Consider the following 22,046-nt stretch of genomic DNA (forward strand, 5'->3'; position numbering starts at 1 on the left):
CTGGAAACTACAGACCAATCAGGCTGACATCAATACCTGGGAAAATCCTGGAAAAATTAATCAAACAGCAGATTTGTGAGCACCTATAAATGAACAAGGCAATCACTAGAAATCAGCATAGATTTGTTACAAAACAGATTGTGCCAGACAAACCTTATTGTCTTCTTTGATAAAGTGACTAAACCAGGGAAATTCTGTATATATAGTTTACTTATATACAGAATTTTGCTTGGTGGCATAATGGTTGGAATGCAGTACTGCAGGCTACTTCTGCTGACTGGTGGCTGCCTGCAGTTTAGCAGTACGATTCTCGCTGGCTCAAGGTTGACTCAGCCTTTCATCCTTCTGAGGTTGGTAAAATAAGAACCCAGATTGTTGGGGGCAATATGCTGACTCTGTAAACTGCTTAGAGCGGGCCTGTAAAGCACTGCGAAGTGGTATATAAGTCTGTCGGGTTGGCAACCTTAAACACTCAAAGAGCCATTTGGACTCGTTTCCCCACAGAAAAGAAAACACTGTGAGCCACAAAACCCCTTTGACATCTAAAATGAAGATAACACTGCATATATCACTTTTTACCTTTATGCTATGTATATAAAAAAAAACTATAGAGTGTTGCATTTATGAAATCAATGATCTGCTACAGAGAAAACACATTTTTATTTCTTTGCATGCAACAAAAACATTTTGAACTCCGAAAAAAAGATGGGCCGAAAAGCTCAATAAATCACGTGCCAGCGGGTGTCGCACATTGGTGGTTGTGACGCATATTTTGAGCGACAGGGAGCCACAGCAGAGGGATGAAAGAGCCACATGCAGCTCCAGAGCCGCGGGTTGCAGACCCCTGGTGTAAGTGCTATTGCTTTAGTGATAGGGACTTAAGTGAGGCATTTGACAAAGTAGATCACAACCTACTTCTTGGTAAGATAAAATAATGTGGGATAGACAGTACCACTACCAGATGAGTTTGCAAGTGGATGACCAACCACATTCAGCATGCAGTTCTCAATGGGATTAAATTTATGTGGAGGAAAGAATGCAGTGGGGTACCTCAAGGTTCTGTCTTGGGGCAGTGCTCTTCAATAACTACATAAATGAACTACATGAGGGGATAGAAAGGGAACTCACTAGATTTGTAGATGACACCAGGCTAGGGAGAATTACCAACACTTTGGAAGAGAGACTCAAGATTCAGAAGAATCTTTACAGATTTGAACATTGAGACCTGTCTAACAAGATGCAGTTCAGAAAAGTAAGGTTTACTTACTTTACTTAAGCAGGAAAACCAAATGCATAGGTGTACAAAAGATGACACCTGGCTCAACAGTAGAAACTGTGAAAGGGATCTAGGTGTCCTAGTGGACCACCGCTTAAGTATGAGCCAGCATGTGCTGCAGGTGGCTAAAAAGCCAATGCAATTATCCCTTACTAAATTTATCCCTTACTAAAGTTAACATCAAGATCACAAGTGATAGTACCATTCTAGTCCGCGCTACTGAGGCCACACTTGGAATACTAAACTCATGATATAAAATAGATATTGAGATTCTAGAATGAGAGCAGAGAAGAGTAACAAAGATGAGAAAGGGGTCTGGAGGTTAAACCATATGATGAACAGTTAAGGGAACTAGGTATGTCTAGCTAAGGAAGAAAAAGATTAGGGGTGACATGATAACAGTCTTCCAGGACTTGAGTAGCCATCATAGAAAAGAGGAGGTCCACTTATTCTCCAAAACACCTGTGAGCAGGACAACTGGCAATGGGTGGAAATTGGTTAAAGAGAGATCCAACATGGAATTAAGGAGAAATTTTCTGACAGTCAGAACAGTTAATCAGGGGAACTGCTTGCTCCTGGAGTTGTAGGTGCTGGAGGTTTTCACAAAAAAATTGGACAGCCGTATGTCTGGGATGGGATAAGGTTTCTCTCTTTGGGCTTGGAGGTTGAACTAAAAGACCTTCAAGATTTCCTACAGCCCTATGATTCCATGATTGCAAAGAACTGTCTGGTCTTGCAAACAACAACAACAACAACAACAACAAACCCCAACCCCCCAAAAAAAATTTCCCCAAAACCCAACCCTACAAATTCTCAGGAGCCTGATTAGTTAATAACACCTGGTCCTTTTACCCTGCAATTTGAGTATCTTGAAGAGGAGCTCAATCACTGAGAGGAAGGCCTGAAACCATGTGGGCTGAAATGATTCTTAGCCATTCATAAAAACAGGCTGTGGGCTGGTGCAAATATTTTAGTAAGGGATAACTTTATTTGACTTGCTAGGCTTGGTGTAAGAGTGTGGCTCCACCATCAAAACCACAGCTTTCATGTTTAGCAAGAAGCTTCTTTTGCATGGAGAATGCCATGCTTTTCTCCAGGAAGTTTATCCATACCTTTTTGCCACAACAGGCATGTTCATGTTGGAGATGCCATAAGATTCAGTGCTTCGGGTATGTATGGAACCAAACAGTTATTGCTGTGGCTGCCAAGGTTAAATATCTGCCTTCTCCAATTTTGTGCCCACCAGATGTCTGGGATTACGATTTCCAGAAAGTCTTACTTTTAGTTCTTATGGCAGTTTTCCAATCTTTTTATTGTAAGTGGCTCTGATCAGCATTCATGTCCTTCCTCCTAATGAGGGCATCCACAAGATTATTACACTTCTAAAGTAGCACCTACCAACCCATGTCTGTTACATTCATAGAGTGAAAAAAAAAAGGAAAGGCATTCCCAGAGTTTTGTCTTTTTTTTTTGAAATATGAGTTTTTGTACATTTTATTAGTTCATTTGTTGCACAGCATTTGCTTTTATTGTTAATATTGATTCAAGAAGATTAGAGCTGTAATCAAAACATCTAGAGGGCAGAACATCCTAATTGGAGAAGGCTGTTGGAGGGAAAAATAAAGAATAATTAAACAACGATGAAATGTGAAGCAGAAATATAATTTGGAAACAAAGAGTTATGAGACATGTTTATTTTTAAGTTTTTTTTTTAAGACTAAGAGATGTCCTGGTCCACTAATTAGTTTTCTAACCCTGCATTTCAAAAAGTAAACAATTTGATTTCCTAAATAATGTTAGACTTAATATGATTATCTACTATGCATTTCATTGCTTTTCTAATCAGATCAATTATTACAATAAAGTGAGAATATTTGGAAGAACATTGACAAGGAAGAATATATTTAAGTTTGAGGAAGGCCACATGTAATCATCGGTCTCAGATTGTATGCCTCTGATTTAAACTACTGGGTGAGGTTTATATGGATATATGAATGTAAAACTATGAGACCTCATTCCTAAGCATATGTAGAATGAGTAAGCTCCATGTAATTAGTGGACTTATTTCTGAGTTGATTTTAGCATGCATAGGACTGTAGCCATCATTGAAAAGTTTGCATTCCACATACTGGGTTCACCCATTGCAGTAAGGCATAACATGACTTGCTTTGCTTTGGCTTGGCTTGGCTTGTTCTGTGAGCCCAGCTACTGTGAGTCACGAAGTAGGCTATATGGCTTAGCACAGGAGTCTGCAACCCGCAGCTCTGGAGCCACATGTGGCTCTTTCATCCCTCTGCTGCGGCTCCCTGTCACTCGAAATATGCGTCACAACCACCAATGTGCGACACCCGCTGGCACGTGATTTATTGAGCTTTTCGGCCCATCTTTTTTTTCTGGATTTCAAAATGTTTTTGTTGCATGCAAAGAAATAAAAATGTGTTTTCTCTGTAGCAGGTCATTGATTTTATAAATGCAACACACTATAGTTTTTTTTTTTATACATAGCATAAAGGTAAAAAGTGATATATGCAGTGTTATCTTCATTTTAGATGTCAAAAGGGTTTTGTGGCTCCCGGTGTTTTCTTTTCTGTGGGGAAACGGGTCCAAATGGCTCTTTGAGTGTTTAAGGTTGCCGACCCCTGCACAAGGTGTAAAAAGGGTCTTGGCTAAGCGAACAAACCATATTATGCAGTGTCCAAACCTAGCTATAGAGATTCACTTCCACAAATCAAGAATTTATAGAGTGCTGGTGTTTCAGATTGGCTACCACCCCTGCCCCCTTGCCAACTACCTTGAGTAGTAATCTTTTAAATTTTTGATAATTGGGAAATCTTTCGGTCTCTCACATCTCTGCCTTGAATTCAGTAATGGCTTTAGGCAAACATAGCTCTTCCCATCCCTCTTCTTCCTAATCGATACTATTACTCTATTTTACAATATTGCAATAAATATTGATGATGGACAGAAATATTCTAAAAAGAGGAATTTACAATATATCATTATTTCAAACGTTTGCTTTTGCTAAAATGCAACCATTTTAAAATACAGTGCTTAATTCTGGGCACTACACTTTAAAAAGAGATAAATACAGGCAGTTCTTAAGACCATTTGTTTAGCATACTTGGCTTAGGATACACTACATAACTTAATTTTCTAGTCTCAATTGTGGTAGTAAATTGAAGACTTCATGTAGATTATATTTAGTGAAGCACAAGATAGTTAAGGATATTTTATAAAATGTCTTATGAAAAAAAAACTTTCTTTAATCTGCAAAATAGAACATTATAAAAGGGGACATGCTAGCTAGCTTCTCTAAACACTTGAAGTGCTATTAATTTATGGAAGGTGATGGCAAAAATGTCTTCTGTGTTGCCCTGAAAGACAGGGTAAGATGTAAAAAGTTTGTTACAAAACTAGAAATTCTGGCTGAAGAATCAGAACATGTTTGATGGGAGAGCAGTTAGCTATATATTCACAATTAGAGGAGAGGTTGGGAATTTGATGTCTTTAAAATGTTTTGGAGTCCTACATTCAGTAGTTCCAACCATTACGGCAAATGGCAATAGATTATGGGGATTGTAGTCACACAATCCATTGTCATTAATTGAAGTGAAGAAGACTGCAATTCAGGTTGCTCATTTCTTGATTATAAAGTTGGTGGATTCTTCTTTCCTTGAAATAGCCGTAATAAGCTAAGACAACTGTCTTTTAGGAATGTATTAGCTCTTGGTTTTCTACAAGTCTGTGATTCTATGAATCATAAATATTTGGATGCAGAGTCTGAGCGAGTAGGGCTGAATCAAAATAAAAGGCAGGATCTGGTGAACTGTTTTCATATAAATGTTGTTGTTGTTCTTGACAACCATGTCAACAGCATACAAAGGGCCTTCTAGAGATTCCTGAATAAAAATGAGCAAGGCCATGCCTCCATGGAATTTATCCTGTAAAACATTTCTACAGGAAAAAAAAGAAGGGAAGGGAAGGGAGAGACAAGATAGTAAGGTGGGAAGGATGAGTCACATACTAGCTATGTATGCCCGGACATCTCTGTTTGCTTGAGGTTTTTTTTGCAAAAATGATATTGGAAAACTTAAATGAGTGTCTAAGGGATGCCTCATCCAGGCTCTTGAACACCCCCATCAAAACATATTTGGATTCTACTCCCCCCCTCTTTGCTTCTCAAGAGTGAAGGCAAAACCAGACCCTGCAAATCACTGCCAGAAAGGGCTTTATTGACAGTAGAAAAATGGTCTACTCAGATGGATGGAAAACATCTAGTTGCATGGAACGAAAGAGAAAAAGTTAACAGGAAGAGAGGAGCTGGCAGTCCCTGACTGAATTTATGCTAAGCCATTATTTGCCCCACATGGTTTATTAAATGAACCACAGTAGACTGGGTTTATGCAATGTTTTATTTACAAGCCACAGATAAGGTGGATTTCCCCCAACATATTTAGCTAAAGCCAATCAAAAAGACTTAGGGCTAGCATCAGAGGTGAGTTGCCTCCGGTTCGGACTGGTTCACAAGAAGGCCCCGCCCACCACCCCGGATGTTGTCATTAGCGATCTGTGCACGCGCAGAAGCTTCTGCACATGTGCAGAAGCAAGACGCATGTGCAGAAGCAAGGCGCGCTTGCTTCGCTCGCATACATGTATGATCCCATTGCGAACTGGTAGTAAAAGTAAGTAGAACCCACCCCTGGCTAGCATGTTGTGTGAACTTTGCCTGTATGTAAAATGTATTCTCTCTCTTTTTACTTTATATGACTTAGCAGCTGGAATGCAGTTGGCTTTCGGCTTGTGCACTTCTCAATTTTACACTGCCATTCCCTGATTCAAAACTGTATATTCAAGTAAGAGCTGAATACATTAATGTATACATTAGAAGAAGCCATGTTCACATTGGCACATGTCATGGAAAATTGCATACCAAAATACATAGGGTTTTTCTGGTGGGGTTTTTAAAAATCTCAGAGTAATGAAGATATAGGTTTGACAAACATATCACCCTACCAAAAATAGGTAAATTCTTTATAACAAAACTGTAAAGAGTGCTTTATATCATGGTTAAAATGTTCATTTATTCTAGATGCAAGGTGGCCCATATTCTCAGCCCTGGGGGCAACATGAGGTATTAAATAGTGGGTTGGAAACTGCACAAGTGAACATGTGTACACTCGCATATACCAATAGCAATAGCAGTTAGACTTATATACCGCTTTACAGTCCTCTCTAAGTGGTTTACAGAATCAGCCTATTGCCCCCAACAATCTGGATCTTCATTTTACCTATTTTTCCAAGATGGGAGGCTGAGTCAACCTTGAGCCGGTCAACTACTGGCAGAGTTAGCCTGCAATACTGCATTCTAACCACAGTACCACCATGCCTCTTAATCTCACTCCACAACATAGGATGAAATCTCTCCTGCCTTATTTCTTCCCAGCACTCTTGATGCAACTGCCATTACAGGAAAGGAAGTGTCAAACTCTCCTCCCACGGATACCCCATTTCTGGGCTTCTGCTAAATGTGCTCAGCTGCAGTCGTTTACAGTGATTTTTCTTCTTCAAGACCCATCCGTATTCCAAAATTCTGTAAGGACCCATGATCTGATGCAGCTCAGCAATGCCTCTGAATAGGAAAGGGAGAAGAGAAAGAAAAAGTATACATTCAGGCTGTAAAATTATTCTTTTATGATTTGCATATCATGGATTTTGAACCTGTAGCATTCTATTTAACAAAGCAAGTGTTGCTGTTTTATTATTACAGCGCTCAGTGTAAAAGGTACAATATTAGAGACCACAGTACTGTAAATTTTTATTCAGTTGAAGGGACAATCTTTCTGTTACAATTGCTGGAACTAGCCTGCACAACTGGACTGTGCATTCTGAGGAAGTTAACGGTAGTAAAATATATATTTTGGAGGTGGAGCAAAAAAAATACACACTTTGAGGTCATTTTCACAAGTGAGCAGGGGAATCAGCAGAGGACGATGTCCTGCAGAAATATCCCCTGGGGAGTGAATGATCATTTGAAGCTATCCCTTTAACAAGGAATACAATGGAGGGAGTGTATGAAGATCAGCCTGTCATACCAACTAGCATTGTGAACTGAGTAAGTTTCACTCAAATGTGCTTCTCCCAGGCTAAACATTTGCTGATCTGAGATGTATTAAGCCATGATTTGTTCTAATCATGGTTTGTTGAATAAGTCACAATAGGCTCTATTCAGACAATACATGAGCCCAAACCAAATACAGGTAGTCCTCGACTTACAACAGTTCATTTAGTGACCTTTCAAAGTTACTTAACAACCATTGCAGCATCCCCATGGTCACACGATTAAGATTTAGACACTTGGCAACTGTGTTTGTGATGGTTGCAGTGTCTTGGGTGTGCGTGTGTGTGTTGTGATGCCCTTTTGCAACCTTCTGACAAGCAAAATCAATGGGGAAGCCAGATTCACTTAACAGCCATGTTACTAACTTAAGAACTGCAGTGATCCACTTAACAGCATGGCAAGAAAAGTTGTAAAATGGGGTAAAATTCACTTAACAAATATCTCAGCAACAGAAATTTTGGGCTCAATTTGTGATCACTAAGTTGAGGACTACCTGTAAACATCACAGTGGCTTAAATGTTGGAATATAACAATCTATGTTATCTCAAGACTGAAGAAAAAACAACAAGGGCCTAGTGGCTCAGCAGACTGATAGCATTGTGATTAACACCAGCTGTCTGCAATTACTGTAAGTTCGAATCTCGCCAGGCTCAAGGTTGACTCAGCCTTCCATCCTTTCTAAGATAGGTAAATTGAGGACCCAGTTTGTGGGGGCAATAAGCTGACTTTGTATAAATATACAAAAGTATGAAGGCTATTGCTTAATGCGTTGTAAACCACCCTGAGTCTCCGGAGAATGGCGGCATATAAATCAAATTTAAAAAAAAACAAAAAAAAACTACAGATACTCGAGAGGTTTTCCAGTGAAAACAGTGTTAATTTAAAATGTTACATTTGACTATTGTGAGATTCAAAGTTAATCTTTCTGCTGTGAAAAGATGTTGACCCAGATTATGGTCAGGCTGTGGCAAAAATCATCCAGGGTTTAGTTCTACTGAATTATTTGAAAATTCAACGCTGAGATTAATTATGCTAATAGTGGGCTAATTATGATTAATTTGTGTTCCTTCCTCCCTTCAAAGAAAGCAAGGCTGATATTGATTTCTTTGCTTAATCGCCCCTATCTGTTCAGAAATGATGACCTGTCCCACGTCTTTCCACCGCCTCACCCCCCCACAATTACCTTCGCCTAACTGGCGCACCATTAAGTCCTCTAATCATTTTGGTTGTTGTTAGTATTTATAGACCTGAAAGTTTATGATTTGTCAGCACAGCTGCCAAAAAGGCTTTGTTTATTTCCGTATCAGGCCACACAAGGAGCTACCTTCTTATAGCCTCATGCTTAGGATACTCTTCTGCCATTACAAGCATGTCAGCACTTACAGGTTCAAAGCTGACCTTTGTAGTTTTTTTTTTTTTTTTAATATAGCTATTAATAAAAATCATCTTCGTAGGTTTGGGAGTGGAATAAATTGGGCTTGAGGGGAAGAACTGCAGAACTTTTCTTTTTCAAATTATTTTTATTCCTTTAGAAAAAATATGCTTTCTTCTTAATGTTGTTCTTAAAGGTAGTTTCAAATACCTTTAGGAGGCATTAGATTTATAGAAAAAAAATTAGAGCACGTTGTTAAATTATTTGCTGTCACCGATCTTAAAATAAGAATGAGAATGTAGGTATTGATCATCTATGGCGGAGTTCACACCTAAATACTTAGCCTTGATCATTTATTTATTATTTTGGCCTACCCTTGTTGATCACAAATCCACCTATTATGGTTTAGCGCAGAAGGAGATAAAAGCCCTTTGATTTTTGTTTATGGAAATATCACTTCCAGAAGTGTTACTATACTTTTTGTATAGTTCCTATCCGGGGTAAAATGTTCCCGGTTTGAACCGGATCGCCCAATCCAGTAGCGATGGAGGCGGGTAGTTCGGAGAACCGGTAGCATTTTTTCTATAACCTCTTCGGACGAAAAAATGCTTTTAAAAGTAAAAAAAAAAAGCCTCTGATGATCGTGTGGCTAGGCTGGGATCGTCAGAGGCTTTTAAAAGCATTTTTCTACCCCTCTGAAGAGGTTGTAGAAAAAATGCTTTTAAAAGCCTCTGACGATCCCAGCTGAGTTGCATGATTGGCAGAAAAGGTTTTTTTCTTTTAAATGCCTCTGATGATCCAAGCTGTGTTGCCTGATCGGCAGAGGCTTTTAAAAGGAAAAAAGCCTCTGCTGATCAGGCAACTCAGCTGGGATCGTCAGAGCCTTTTGAAAGCATTTTTTTACAACCTCTTCGCCAAAGAAGTTGTAGAAAAAATGGTTTTAAAAGTAAAAAAAAAAAATTGGCCACGCCAACCCAGTCACATTACCTCCCCCCCACCAAGCCACACCCACAGAACCGGCAGTAACAAATTTTAGATTTCACCACTGTTCCTACCTCATGTTTGACAATCATATTTGTGAATTCTGGAGATTTCTCAGGACTGTTAAAGGAGGATTTGAGAACTCCATGTGACTTAGAATGATGTGTGAACCTGGCATGTATAGTATGTACAACAAATCATGGTTGAAAGTCTCGGGTTAGCATTTCCGGCGCACAATACTCACCTCATTCCCTGGGTTGTCCAGAGTCTCAGAGCCCCGGTCTTAGGCTGATGCTGTGCAACGCCAGGTCTGTGGTCAACAAAGCCCCCCTCATCTGTGAGCTGATTCAGGAGGGGGGAGCGGACCTGGCGGGTATTACAGAGACCTGGTTGGGCCAGGAGAGAGGGGTCCCCCTCGTTGAGATGTGCCCACCGGTTTTCCACGCATTTCATCAGCTGAGGGCCCAGGGTAGGGGTGGGGGAGTGGTGGTTATTGTAAAGGAAGGCCTCGATCCTAGGGAGGCCACTGTACCACAGATAGCTGGATGTGAGTCTCTCCTTGTGAAGTGGGGCCATGGGATGCAGGTGGGCTTGCTGATTGCATACTTGGCTCCCTGCTGCGTGGCAGCGGCCCTGCCCGAGCTCCTCAACATTATAGCCGGGGTGGCGGTTGATACCCCCAGTCTTTTGGTCATGGGGGATTTCAACCTGCCGTCCATCGGTGAAACCTCTGAGGTGGCTCGGGAGTTCATGGCTTCCATGACAGCCATGGACCTGACCCAGTTAATTCATGGCCCTACTCACACAGGAGGACACACTCTGGACTTGGTTTTTGTTTCTGGTCAATGGTTGAATGGCCTAGATACAGGGGATATAGTCATCGAACCCTTGTCATGGTCAGACCATTCTCTCCTTAGACTTGACTTCCTGACCGCTACACCCCACCGCAGGGAGGCGGAACCAACTAGGTGGTTCCGCCCCAGGCACCTGATGGATCCTGATAGGTTCCAAATGGAGCTTGGGCCATTCCCTGAGACTCTGGCCCACAACTCAACGGAAGACCTGGTGGCCGCCTGGGATAGGGCGGCCGCTGGTGCTTTAGCTCGAGTCGTGCCTTTGCGGCCTCTGACCCGGCGCCGAATTGGCCCAGCTCCTTGGTTCTCCGAGGAGCTGAGGGAGATGAAGTGCCGGAAAAGATGCCTAGAGAGTAGTTGGAGGGCTAGTCATTCCGGATCTGACTGAGCACTAGTGAGGTCTTATATCAAGACCTACTTAGTGGCGATGAAAGCGGCAAAGTGTAACTACTTTTCCGCTCTTATCGCATCGGCAGATAATCGCCCAGCTGCCCTGTTTAGGGTGATCCACTCCCTTCTTCACCTGGGAGCGCAGAAAGACCCCTTGCAAGGGCGTGCTGAGGATTTTGCGCATTATCTGCACGATAAAATAGCTCAAATTCGGGATGGCCTGGACTCTGACTGGGTGGGTTCAGGTGAGGTGTCCGAGGCGGGTCTTGAGAATGTTATCTGGGAGGAGTTTGATCCTGTGACTCCCGAGGACGTGGACAGGATGCTGGGGAGGTTGAATGCAACCACATGTTTATTGGACCCGTGTACCTCCTGGCTGGTGCTGGCTACCGGGAGGTTACACGAGGCTGGCTCCAGAGGATTATAAACGCTTCTTTGAGTGAGGGTTTCTTACCTCCCGCCTTGAAAGAGGCGGTGGTGAGGCCCCTCCTCAAGAAGCCCTCTCTGGATCCGGCTGTTTTGGCAAATTACTGTCCTGTCTCCAACCTTCGCTTTGTGGCAAAGGTTGTTGAGAGTGTAGTTGCGCGACAGGTCCCGCAGTACCTGGATGAAACTGTCTATCTGGATCAGTTCCAGTCCGGCTTCAGGCCTGGGTACAGCAAGGAAACGGCATTAGTCGCTTTGGTTGATGATCTCTGGAGGCCTCGGGACAGGGGATGTTCCTCTGTTCTGGTCCTATTAGATCTCTCAGTGGCTTTTGATACCATCGACCATGGTATCAGGCTGCGCCGGTGGAGGGGTTGGGAGTGGGAGGCACTGTGCTACGGTGGTTCTCCTCCTATCTCTCCGACCGGTCACAGTCCGTGTTGGCTGGGGGGCAGAAGTCGACCTCGAGGCACCTTGTTTGTGGGGTGCCGCAAGGGTCGGTCCTCTCGCCTCTCCTGTTCAACATTTATGGGTGAGATCGTCCGTGGATTTGGGGTGCGGTGCCATCTATCCGCAGATGACATTCAGCTATACATCTCTATCCCAGACCACCCCAATGATGCCCTTGAAGTGATGTCCCGGTGCCTGGAGGCCATGCAGGTCTGGATGGGGAGGAACAGGCTCCGACTCAACTCCTCCAAGACCGAGTGGCTGTGGCTGCCGGCGTCGTGATATAGCCAGCTGGTGCCATCGCTGGCTATTGGGGGCGAGTCATTGGCCCCCACGGAGAGGGCTCGGAGCTTGGGCGTCCTCCTGGATGCACGGCTGTCTTTAGAAGAGCATATGACGGCCGTGGCCAGGGGGACTTTTTGTCAGGTTCGCCTGATACACCAGTTGCGTCCCTTTCTGGATTGGGACTCCTTATGCATGGTCACTCACGCCCTCATCACCTCTCGCCTGGACTACTGCAATGCTCTCTACATGGGGCTCTCCTTGAGGAGTACCCGGAGGCTCCAGCTGGTCCAGAATGCAGCCGCGCAGGTAATTATGGGGGCGACATGGCGCTCCCATGTAACACCTCTCCTGCGCGAGCTGCACTGGCTTCCGGTGGTCTTCCGGGTACAGTGGGCTTCAAGGTATTGGTTCTCATCTTTAAAGCGCTCCATGGCTTAGGGCCCGGTATTTACGAGACTACCACCTCCCACCGGCCAATGTGCTCCCACAGAGAGGGTCTCCTCAGGGTGCCGTCGGTCAAGCAATGTTGAGTGATGACCCCCAGGGAGAGAGCCTTCTCTGTGGGGGCACCCGCCCTCTGGAACGAGCTACCCCCAGGAATACGACTGATCCCGGACCTCCGTACTTTCCGCCGAGCTTTGAGGACTTTCTTATTTCAGCAAGCCGGGCTGGCTTAAAATTTTAATGGGTTATTTTATGGGTAAAGGGTTTTAAAATTTGGGGAAGCCAAACTGATTTAATTCTGTTTTAACTTATTTTAATTTTTATATTGTATGTATTTTAATCTTGGCTGTTCACCGCCCTGAGTCCTTCGGGAGAAGGGTGGTATACAAATTTAATAAATAATAATAACAATAACTATAACAATAATAATAATAAAAATTAATAATAAATAATAAAAAATAATAAAAAATAAATAATAATAAAAAATCACAAAGTACCGGGATTTGCAAATTGAAGTTGAGCAACTGTGGAAAAAGAAATCGTGTGTTGTCCCAATTGTAATTGGAGCCCTTGGAGCAATACCCAAAGGGCTACCCCGCTATTTAGAAATTCTAAATTTGCCGGACTTGAACATTTTGACTCTACAAAAAACCACCTTACTTGGAACAGCTTACATTCACCGACGATACCTTAACAGTTCCTAGGTCCTTGGTTAGGACTCGAGCTGCTGAGCTATTAACCAGCCTCAAAGGCTGTGAATCTCACTAAAGATTAAATAATAATAATAATAATAATAATAATAATAATAATAATAATAAGTCTTAACTAAACCAATACAGCTATTATTAGTCTTCAAGCCTCTCTGAAAGATCCAAATCGCAGTAATTCTGGCAGAAGTTGCACAAATTTTTCTCTTGATCTTTTTTCGGATAGAAATAGCGTTTGATATGATACGTAGGAAATTCAAGCTTCCACGATTTCTTTCTTCTGCTACTGTAAAGAGATCAGAAATGTGCCCTTTCATTTTCAACTAACTATGGCTTGTTATAATGTCTGGACCAAGGGGTAGCATTAATTTTGGCTTATTGGAATAGGCTAGAACACGGGTATCAAACTCGATCAGGTCACGTGATGTAACATGATGTATGGTGACATTTTTTTGCCTTTGTGGAGCAGGGGAGGGCATGGCCTGCACCTAACACATCTGGCCCGCGGGCTGCCAGTTTGACAGGCCTGGGCTAGAATCTTTTACCATACCTCGCATTTGGCTTGTTACAATCAATTTTGATTAATCTTGATTGCAGTTTGTTCTAAACCAGACTTGAATTAGCATAGCATTAGCATATTAATTAAAGAAAGGGATCTTTGTTGCCTCTTACTATTCACAGGTTTTACTAATTTTGACTTAGCATTGTTGGTAATTTGTAAACCATAGTTTAAGGCAGAGTGCATAATCCAAAGGGCACAGTGAAACATGTAAACACAACAGTAATGACTTATTCAATAATCTATGATCCAAACAATTCATGACTTAGCACAAGATGTTAACCTAGTCATTCAGTATCACTTGAAATGGAAGCAACCAATTATTTCAGTCTCTAATTTGTAATTGAACTGATGAAGAATCCTAGAGTTGGAATAGTCATATAGGCTATTATAGTCAACACCCTACTCAGTATTAGAATCAAAATTAAGACAACATAGACAAATAGTTGTGGAGCAAGAAAGGGGAATTCATCACCTCTTAACATTCCTAACATTCAATAGTAATGGGCTTTCCTGGATATTAGGATTACTATTCTCTGTCCTGCATTCTGAGATGATAGAGAACAGGTCTGGATCCTCAGATGCTATCACATTCCCATTCAGCCAGCCTTTTTTCAAGCTAAACATACCCAGTTCTTTTTTTTTTTTTTTTTGGAACTACTTCCAAGCTTACGGTCAACCTAGTTATCCTTCTCAACATATTTTCCAGATTCTCTGAATTGGACAGCTTGAAGTTTGTGCCCAACATTATAAACCATAGCAAATATTTTTATAATTGGGAAGGACTTGATAGGTTGCTAAAAATGCCAAAATACAGCCTAAACATCTGGTTGATTATGCAATGAATCATAATAATAATAATGAAGACCAACACCAGCTAAAGAACTGGCAGCTGTGATTTCACAGTTGTGAATAGAGAATAATTGCATCCAGAATTCATCCAAAGAGGGAGAATATTGCTAAAGACAAAATTGAATGGTAGAAACACCATCAAGGCCATACCTGTGATATGAAGGTACACTGTTGGACTTATTAACTGGTCACAAGCTGAACTGGACAGTTTGGACTGAAAAACAAGAAAAAGAGTATTCACTATGCATTACATCCCCCATTACATAGTGATAATGATAGATTATATCTGCCTCTCAGAAACGGAGGCAGAAGTTTACTTCAGGTCAAATAAACTGTCAAAGAAGCAAAGCGTGCATTGGTTAATTATGTAAAGGACAGCCAAGAACAAGCATTGATGCAAATTAAAAATTGGAACTTACCAAATCTAGAGGAAACAAAAATTGAATATCAGAATAATGAAATAAAACCCAAATAGAATGTAGCAAGGAAAAGCATTACATGGTCAATTTCTACAAAAGATTGAAGGGAAAGTGGATAAAGATAAAACCTGGCAATGGCTGGAATATTAAAAAAAGAAATTGAAGAGTTGATTTTGGCAGTGAGCTGTTCGAATTAATGCAATCAAGGCCAGAAGTGAAAAATCATCAAATGATTCAAAGTACAGATTGTGCAAAGAAGCAGAAAAACAGTAAATCATGCAAGAAGACCGCACAAACTGATCATAAACAACACAGTTGCTAAAAATATTCACTGATCATGTACCAGTAATTAAAAATTGATGGGAACATATAGTTGAAAATATAGTAAAAAAATGAGCAGGTTAATTGGATTTCTGAATACAGACTGATAAAATCTTGAGTCATAATGTATCAGATATAACTGTTGCTGAAAAGAAAAAAAGTGGATAATTGTTGTTAGGGGATAGTATAATAGAATACGAAGAATTGGAAAAAACACAAAATATTAAGATCTGAAAATCAAAAGTTAAAGATTATGGCATAAACCTGCCTAGGTGGTCCCAGTGATTATCAGCACTCTGGGTGCCATATCAAAATAGGCAACCCTTAGAAAATCTGTGCATTGACAAAACTTCCATTTTTCAATTGCAAAAGATAACTCTGCTTGGATCTATACCAAGGGTGAAATGCTCCCGGTTTGGACCGGATCACCTGATCCGGTAGCGATGGTTGCGGGTGGTTCGGAGAAAAAATGCTTTTAAAAGTAAAAAAACCCAAAAAAGCCTCTGCTGATCGTGCGGCACAGCTGGGATCGTCAGAGGCTTTTAAAAGCATTTTTTCTACAACTTCTTCTGCTGAAGAGGTTGTAGAAAAAATGTTTTTGAAAGGAAAAAAAAAGCCTCTGACGATCAGGCAACTCAGCTGGGATCGTCAGAGGGTTTTAAAAGCATTTTTTTTGCAACTTCTTCGGCCGAAGAGGTTGTAGAAAAAATGGTTTTAAAAGTAAAAAAAAAAAAAAGTTGGCCACGCCCACTCAGTCACATTACCCCCACCACCACCAAGCCACACCCACAAAACCAGTAGTAACAAATTTTACATTTCACCACTGATCTATACATATACTATGCTGATACATTTCAGCCTCCTGGGTTCTTGGGAAGAATTTGATGCGTATGAAGGCCAGCATCAACTAAAGAACTAGGAGCTGTGACTTCACATGGTTGGTAACAGATACTATTACTACTACTACTATTACTACTACTAATAATAACAACAACAACATCAACAACAACAAAAATTCTGGATTATAGCTATAAAAATACCTGGAGACAGCAGAGTACCATGTTTTCCCGAAAATAAGACCCTGTCTTATATTTTTTGAACCCTGAAATAAGCACTTGGCCTTATTGCCAGGTGCTCAAAAGCCCGGTTGGGCTTATTATCAGGGGATGTCTTATTTTGGGGGAAACAGGTGAAAGAACTGGAGAAAAACCACAAAATGCAAAGTAGAATGTAAATATAACATAGCTTTTCTTTTATGTACACTGAGAACATATGCACCATGACAAATTCCTTGTGTGTCCAATCACAGTTGGCCAATAAAAAGTTATCTCTCTCAGTCTCTATAAGTAGTACAACTTATATATGACTATTGGCCAAGTCTGTGGCAAAATAGTGATAGGTTCTTTGGATACAGCCTCCAAACATCTGGACCACCACTTGAACACCATCAACATCAAAAAAAAAATCAGTCAATTGCACAAGGCAGTTTTACTTGGAACAGCTTACACTCTGTGACGATACCTTTAACACCATCAAACAACATCTGCCTACCCAAGGTTTCTTGGGAAGGACTTAGTAGGTAGACAAAAATGCCAAATTCAGTCTCAACGTCTTTCTGACTGTGCAACCAGTCAAAGTAATATATTACTATATTTTATGAATGTGTATAAAATTGGAAAAAGTTTAGGCCAAACTTTCTCAACCTGATGCCATGTTGGGAAATATGATAATTGAAGTCTAAGCATACAGAAGGTAGTAGGCTAGGAGAGGCTAAGGATGGGATGGACAGTGCTTAAAGGGTCAAAAGGCCACAATTTCTCCTGTTTAAGGAAGGCCCCAAGAGGCCTTCTAGTAATGAGATGAGATCATTGTAAGAGGCAGGCTTTCTTTGGCCTTTTAAATATTGTTTTCTGTGGTATATGGATGGGAATGGGAAGCTTGGAGAGACAAACAGTTCCTATCATTAATCCTTCCTAACATTAAGAGCTAATTCGGTATAGTGGTTAAGATACTGGCCTAGAAACCAGGAGACTGAGTTCTAGTCCTGCCTTGGGCATGAAAACCAGCTGGGTGACTTTGGGCCAATCACTCTCTCTCAGCCAGGGGTGAAATGCTCCTGGTTCGGACCAGCTCGGGCGAGTAGGTAGCGATGGCGGCGGGCAGTTTGGAGAACCGGTAGCAAAAATGCCTGCCCCTGCCCCCCATGCCCAGCTGAGCCCCGCGATCATCAGAGCCTTTTTTTCCTTTTAAATGGTTCTGACCAGCCAAGCTCTGACATCCCAGCTGAGTTGTCTGCTAATCAGGCAACTCAGCTGGGATCGCCAGAGCCATGTAAAAGAAAAAAGTTTCTTTTTTTTCTCCCCCCCTCACAGCCTCCAGCTTGCTTACCTTAGCTGCTGATCGCATGACGATCGCAATCCATGCATCAGCAAGCAACTGAATCTCCCTGCCTGCAATCAAGCTCATTGGTGAGCAGCTCTTTCTGCCTGCCTGCCTTCCTGCCTAGACTTATGGACTTCAACTCTCAGCAAAGCTGGCTGAGGAATTCTGGGAGTTGAAATCCACAAGTCTTGCCAAGGTTGGAGACCCCTGTTCTATTGGGTAAGTTTTTTCCCCCTTTGGGAGCTTTAAAAAAAATAGTTAATTGGGTTTTTTTTTTTAGTTGTTCTTTTTTTAGACCTAGCCATTTAAAGTTTAGGAAGTTTTAAATTTAGCTGCTTTTATATAAAAATAAATTAAAATAAAATAATATTTGTGCAGCTTTCTGAGATTTAGTGTGTTTCTGTAGTGTTTCACTCTAACTACACAAACACACAAAATCTCACTAAGCTGTATGTGGAATTTTGTGTGTGTAAAGTGTGAAAGTTGTTTTTTGGGGCTTTTTGTGGCTGTGTGAGGTTCCTGCTTGTTGCGGGGCCATTTTGAGTCTAGCACAGCTGCTTTTACATTGTGGGTGAGCCAATTGTGTTGTGTTGTGTTTTGTAGGTTAAAAAAGGGCAAAGAAGTGACATTGACTTGGCCATGCCCACCCAGTCACCTTACCACCAAGCCACGCCCACTAATTAAGCCACGCCCACAGAACCAGTAGCAAAATTTTTTAGATTTCACCCCTGCTCTCAGCCCAACTCAATTCACAGGGCTCTCTCTTGGGTAAAAAGAGGAGGAAGGAGTATTATGATTGTTTGTCACCTTGAGTTATCTATCTATCTATCTATCTATCTATCTATCTATCTATCTATCTATCTATCTATCAGCGAAAACCACTCACGCATTAATCACGAAATCTCAAAAACTGTAAAGTTTACAAACTTGAAATTTGCCACGTATGTTCCTCCTGGCTTTTAGGTGCTCACTAAGAAAGGATTTTTCGAAATGACCACCAGAGCATTAGTATTTCCTACATTATTATAACACGCTCTGATGCTAATTAGTTAGATGTTCTACTCCCACTCCCAACTTGAAAATAATTCTGGAGAGTATGGGATAGCATAGGACAGGCTTCTGTGGGGAAAGCCTCATGGAGAGAAGGGGCTAGAACAGTGGTGGGTTGTCCCCGGTTCGGACCGGTTCTCAAGAACCGGTAGTAAAAGCAGTGGGAGGTTCTGCCCACTGACCTGGACGTCATCAAAGTTGATCTGCGCATGCACAGAAGCTTCGCATGCGCACAAGAGCGCGCACGGGCACGATGCGAACTGGTAGTAAAGGTAAGTAGAACCCACCCCTGGTTAGAAAGCCTGAGGGAGAGAAGGGGATAGGATAGGGGAGGATTCAAGCTGTAAGTATCGATTTATCAAGCCTGTCCTGTCTGTTTGTCTGTCTGTCTCTCTCTCCCTATCTCTCTCTCTATATCTATCTATCAATCATACATATCGAAACAGCTTGAGTAGTTGCTGAGGTGCTATATTCATGTGACCTTGAATCCAAACACACCCACATTTTACTGGGCTGAACAATCTCCCACTTAATAAAATTGAAAGAAAGCAAAAGAACAACAACAACAAAAAAAGCTGTAATGAATTGTAAACTACTAAAATATGAGCTTCCTCGCCCTGTGTCATGAAACCAGATCCCCTCTTCCTTTCATGCTCCTGTTTTGCATTGCAAGAAGTTGTTCATGTGTAAGCCCATGAAACCACATAAGATCCTGTACCGCATGAACGAAGTGAAATGCAGCAATGACTGTTAAGTCTCCACCAAGTCGTTCCCAAGTGGATTCTGCTGTATTACAGCACCCTAATATTGTACTGTAAGCCACATTTTGTGGGTCCCTTCTACCCAGGACAGGTGGTGATGCTAGCTCTCTTCAATGGGAAGGAGAACACAGGAGGAAGATAACTTACCTTCCTGAGTTATTTGAGTGGTTTGGGGGAATGTGGAAATGAATCAAAACACAAAAGAGGCAGGAAGAGCCATTAGTTTTAGAGCATCTGACCATTTTTCCAAGTGAACCAACAAAAGGGGTTCTTGTGACATAGTCTCAGCAGTTGGCATTAGTTTGCCCAGAGGGTGCAAAACTAGAGAACCCCAGGTAATCAGGGATGCTAGCAGCAGGGTTGAGGTATTAGTAAGGTGATGTGCAGCCGTGCAATAGCATCTGGTGAGAAAGAACTACTTGAAGACACATAGGGACGCGCTATTAGCTATTAGGTATCAAGAACTTGCAAAACTGAACTCTGACCTTGAAAAGAAAATTGAGGTAAGTCTAAAACTATGTGCTGATTTCCCCAGTTAACATGCTTGTGGTGAAGAGGCGGGGTTACGTTCGGTACAGAAATCAATCATAAGTTACTCTTTCAGATTCTTTTCCCCCACTGAGAAATCCTCTAGGATTTCCTTACATAAAGAAACACAAAGCAGAAAGTATCAATCTTAGAGATCATTGGCTCCATCAGGCTCATGCAAGTAGTGATGTCATGAATTGCCTCTCCATAACTTCCAGCAACTTGTAGGACTGATGGGGGATGGCAGAAAAAAGACTGTAAAAGAGGCTGTGGAGCATTACATATTTTGTCTAAAGGAAACACAAGGAAAAGAATCTAAACACGAGCCTCCTAAGTTAAAAAGGTATCACTATGCCAATGTACTGTTTTCTCCAAATGCAATAATTGATGTGGGGCTGTCCATAGTTATACAATAGTGTATATCTGGTGTACTGTCTCTCCATCAACCCAAAACAGTCTAATTGTGGGAGGAGCTGATGATGCATGGCTCATGTGCTTGGTTTGATTTATAATTAGAGGCACATGGCACTGTGAGAAAAGTGGGAGGTTGAAGTTTGCTTTAAAAGAAAGAAAACAAATAATGCATGCACATTTGCACAGTTACATAAGAATGATGCTCTTGAAATAAAGATGGCATGTAGCAACAGAATCTACATATTAAAACACAGATTATAAGGAAAAAATAATGGGGAGTTTTCTGCTTGGAATGCCTTCTTCCCACTCGCTGCTTTAAGTAAGGGGGAAAATAGAATAACAAATTTTTCAGCTTTAATACAATTTTCAGTATTAACAGCTCTAGACTGGACCACACAAATTCAGTAGTGCATGGAAACCACAGTCCACTGGGGGAACAAAATATGAAAAGTGTCTGGGAATAAATGGTGTACTGAGGGAAAGATAATGTCAGGAAATGCTGTGTGTGATGCCGCGAACCAGATGCTGCAGACCACGATAAAACCCTAATGTACATTAGCACTCAGGGTTAATATCTTTTGCTGATACCAGTTGTTTTACTAACTATGGTTTTGCTGTTCCAATTGCTACTTTCTGAACACATTCAGTACAGTTTTGTGATTGTTACTTATCATTTCTTTTACAAGGCAGCTCCTATTTGTGACAACTTAAAGAGTTTGTATGTGGAGAAGAACATCTTCTGATTCTTATGGTGTCAGGATCACATTTTTTCAAAATGTTCAGGTTGGGCTATTTTTCTTTGTGGAATGAGGTGTCAGGCTCTAGGTTGTGAAATATTTGTTAAATTTATTTGCCACTTATAGTTGGTCAGGGTGGAGATTCTGAGCTTGATCTCTTTGGAACTTTGTTGATTGCTTATATAACAACATGAACATAGATTACCAAGTACTTTTCAGGAGAATAACAAAAACACAGGTATCCCCCCCACCCCCTGCCCACGGGACTTATAAACTACAATTCACAAGTAGAGAGAAAAGAGAAAGACACCTGCTCCTCCTTAAAGTACTTGCTTTCATGCTGGAAACCCAGGTTGAACCTTGGGCATTTCGGGTTAAAAGTAGAATCAGGCAGCAGGACACACAAAAAAGCTTTGGTTTGATAGTCTTAGAAACTGCTGCTTGCTAGGGCAGTCATTTTTATTTTAGATGGTATAATATGGTAAAACTCAGGTTCTTATGCAAGCAAAGGCATGATATTTCAGTTGAATTCAATTCAGTTGAACTGAAGAATTTATTTTCATGGTGCTGAGCAGGGACACCATAGCTACACATGAAGGAGTGGATTTGAAGGTATTTATGGAGGCAATGTCATTTAGAACAACAGTAGTAATGTATTAGTAGAGTTGCCTAATTCTAGGACAGGCTTCTTATTTGTTAGCACAATGTGCCATTTGTGTT

At 41.4% G+C, this 22,046-nt stretch overlaps 1 protein-coding gene across 1 annotated transcript in view; it reads left to right on the top strand.

The window, feature by feature from the left end:
• Positions 1-22,046, top strand: part of FGF18 (fibroblast growth factor 18) — a 133,518-nt gene that overhangs the window by 22,419 nt on the left and 89,053 nt on the right. The window lies entirely within an intron of this gene.

Source organism: Pantherophis guttatus, chromosome 1, assembly GCF_059756535.1.
Source record: "Pantherophis guttatus breed Tessera chromosome 1, ASM5975653v1, whole genome shotgun sequence".
NCBI lineage: Eukaryota > Metazoa > Chordata > Lepidosauria > Squamata > Colubridae > Pantherophis > Pantherophis guttatus.